General features: G+C 42.8%; 1 pseudogene; it reads right to left on the bottom strand.

Annotated features, from left to right (window-relative positions):
- Positions 1–494: 494 nt before the first annotated feature.
- LOC123457686 lies at positions 495–1,237 on the bottom strand (annotated as a pseudogene).
- Positions 1,238–3,844: the final 2,607 nt, after the last annotated feature.

Genomic DNA, 3,844 nt, shown 5'->3' on the forward strand with positions numbered 1-3,844 from the left:
GAATTTGTGTCTTCTGGATGAGCCAATGTCCACAAAAGTAGATTCCCATATGACTTATTTATATACCTTCTTAGATTTTGATTAACCCTCACCCTCATTCTTCCATTACTCGATCTCTTCCCCTGACCTTACTTAGGTCTTTCCACCCCCAGTAATCTGTTCTACTTTACATATATACAATACCTTCCTCCTTTATAGCCCCTGTCTAGCTTACTGGCCTCTGCTACTGAGGTTTATTCCAACTCACATACAACTCCAAACATTTGTAACTAGGATCCACATGAAAGAGAACATGTGATGCTTGACTTTCTGGTAGGAAGTAAACTTGTATGGGTTCACAGCTGCGTAGGTTTTAAATGGCTTTGGATTTTAAAAAAGTGTACTGCTTCATTTTGTGTGTGTGTGTGGGCGGGGTTCAGAAACAAATCAAATGATAGAAGTCAACACAACTTGGAAACACAAAGTGGATGCAGAGTGACTGGAGGTCACTCCGGGTGTGGCATTTGAGGAAGTCAGTCCTTGGAGTAAATGGCACCGTGGCTCTGGCAGCAGATACAAGGGAATGATGCTCTGGAGAGGAGGTAGGGACACTCTGCCATTGGCCAGTGGACAGACGAGGGTCCCAGCTGGAGGTGGGATCTGTAATTCTATTGTTTATCTTCCACTGCTCACGCCTCTGTCTTCATAGATGGTAATTTCAGTAACTCGAAGTCCTCTCTCAATGGGGTCTGTCAGGAGGAGGCCTTGAGGAGCATGTATCTTCTCATTCTGTTCTTTTTTTTTGTTTGTTTTTCAAAGTAGGGTCTCACTCTGGTCCAGGCTGACCTGGAATTAGCTCTGTCATCTAAGGGTGGCCTTGAACTCATGGCGATCCTCCTACCTCTGCCTCCCGAGTGCTGGGATTCTCATTCTGTTCTTGAATGTATTTGGAGACCTTCTTCAGAACCTTCTCATAGTGGGTCTCCATGCTCAAGAAGATGGTGTATGCTGTCAAACAAGCCAGACAGCCTTCAAGGTACGATTGGCCACCAAGCTTCTCTGCTTCTTCATAAGGGTTATTTAGAGTCTGCACTGTTTCTTCAAATTATTGCCTGTCAATCCGGTTCTCCAGCTCGGCAGGGAACTTGGTCTGGAACTGGCAGCGTGTGCCGCTGCTGTAGTCTGTCTGGATGAAGACCTTCCCGGACACCAGTGCCTGCTGCAGCCTCATGGCGAGGACAGGAGCGGCCGAGCTGCGTGGTGCTGTTGCATTTTGGCCTTTTCCCATAATTTTCTTTTTTCAAGGTAGGGTTTTGCACTAGCTCAGACTAACCTAGAATTCAGCGTGCAGTCTCAGGTTAGCCTCGAAATCACAGTGATCTTCCTACCTCTGCCTTCTGAGTGCTGGGATCAAAAGCGTGAGCCACCATGCCCAGATGAAGATAAATGTTTTAATTTTTTAAATATTTACTTTTATTTTATTTATTTATTTATTGGTTTTTAAGGTAGGGTTTTTCTCCTGCTCAGTCTGATCTGGAATTAACTATGTCGCTTCAGGGTGGCCTCAAACTCTCAGCAATCCTACTACCTCTGCCTCCCAAATGCTGGGATTAAAGGCATGCACCACCATGCCTGGCCCAATTGTTTTAATTTTAATTCTAAATATTTTATTTATTTGAGAGAGAAAGAAAGGGGTAGAATACACACCAAGGCCTTAGCCACTGCAAACACCAGATGCATATGCCACTTTGTATATCTGGCCTATGTGGTACTGAGGAATTGAACCTGGGTCCTTAGGCTTCATAGGTAAACACCTTAACAACTAAGCCATCTCCCTAGCCCTAAAGTACAGAGTTTTTTTTTTTTTAATTCAATTTACTATGTTTTTTGATGGTAGTATTTCTGAGTAGTTTTTCTTTATTATTTCTATTTTCTTACTCAGGTCCTGTATCGATCTCCTTATTTCATTGAATTGGTTACCTGTGTCTTCTTTGATTCCTTTTATTTCCTCTTTGATTTCTTTGAGCCTAGTTATAATCATTCTTTTGAAATCTTTTTCAGGCATTTCCTCTAAATCTCAGTGGAGGTAATTTCTGATGGATTTTTGGTGGAATTATATTGCCTTGATTTTTTTTCTGTGTTTCTTGTATTATAATGTAGAGATTTTTGCATCTTGGATTAGTTTGATGCTTGGGTTTTCTAATTCTCTATAGTATGCTTACATGTATAAATCTATTGTTATATATCTTCAGGCTAGGAACTTAAGATGCTAGGAGTGGCTCTTAAAAGACTCTCAGAGTAATAACAAAAGTGACCTTAGGTGTTGGGTTTGCCTGCTATACTATGCAAGTATTATAGTAGGCTGGGTAGAGCAAAATACAGGAAAATTCTAAAATTTAACTGAACAATATACACATACAATAAAAACCAGCATAGGGTATTTATGTAAAAGTGGATATTAAAACAAACAGATCCTCTAACAAAGTCAGAGTCCCTAAGGATGTGTGTTGCCCCACACCCTTACTCCTGTCCATTGGGAGGCTGAGATTTCTAGTCTGTAGAGGGTTCCAAGTCAGCTGGTGACCAAGATAGACCCTGCCTTCATGGATGACAGAAGAGGAGACAAAGGCACTATAAATCAGGAAGAAACAAATGACAACCCCAAAAGATACCTTATTTAAGAATGGTGAATCCAACCATCCATCAGATTTAACACATAAACTACCCTGCTATGGAAGGTGCACTTAGCACTTTCAACACAGGTCTATACACTAGGTTTTGTGGCAGGTACTGATGTGGTGTAAGTATGTCCTATTACCTTTCGGGATGGCTTTGGTCTCAGCTATGCTACATGCCCTCTTGGATCCCTCTTTGCTGTACTGTGGGCTCAGGTAGGCTGGCTGGGTCAGTGGGTCACTGCTCTGATAGCCTGCGCTGGGTACTGTGTAGGTGAATTCCCTTCCCTAGGTCTATGGTGCTTGCTGAGGCTTGTGCTGGCAGTGGGGCTAGGGGGAGCTGTGGATGGTGGCTGAAGTTGTACTGTTGGTCTCTTCTTACTCTGTTATGTCCTAATCTATCACAACAAACTTCCCTTAAAGATTAGATCCTCAAAGCAGACAAGGTCATTAGCAAAAATTAAATGTAACTGGTTCTGCACACAAGTCTCAGCGAGTATGAAAGAAAATGCCAAAGGCTGCAGAAGATAAAGACTGGTAGTAAAAAAAGTTACATGTGTCATTCACCTAAACCTTAGTCCACAGTCACAATATGATCATTATCTGTGGGATGAGGAGGGGGCTCAGCAGGTAAGAACACTTGCTAAACAAGCATGAGCCCCTGAGTTTGATCCCTATTGTCCACTGAGAAAGCTGGGCATGACTGTTTATATAAAGATAGGAGGATCAGTAGGGTTTCCAGGTCAGCCAATCTAACCAGAAAACAGAGTTTCAGGTTCAGTGAGGCTGTCTCAGGAAAAGAAGGCAGAAAAGCAAAAGAGGACACCTGATGTCCTCTGCATGTGTGCATACATAGCATATATCTCACACATACAAAATGTACACTGGGTATGATTTCTCATACCTATAATTCCTATTGGGAGGTGGAGGCAAAAGGTTCAGGAGTTTAAGGTCATTCTTAGCCTGGGATACATGAGATCCTATCTTCAAAACAAAACAACAGGGTTGGAGAGATGCTTGCTGGCTAAGGCACTTGGATGCACAGCCAAAGGATCTCGGTTCAACTCCCTGGGTCCCATATAGGACTGATGCACAAGGTCGTGCATGGGTCTGGAGTTCTCTTGCAGTGTGGCAGGATGCCCTTGTGTGCTCATTCTCTCTCTCTCCCTCTCTCTGTCTCTCAAATAAAT

The sequence above is a fragment of the Jaculus jaculus genome, chromosome 1 (genome assembly GCF_020740685.1).
Source record: "Jaculus jaculus isolate mJacJac1 chromosome 1, mJacJac1.mat.Y.cur, whole genome shotgun sequence".
Lineage (NCBI taxonomy): Eukaryota > Metazoa > Chordata > Mammalia > Rodentia > Dipodidae > Jaculus > Jaculus jaculus.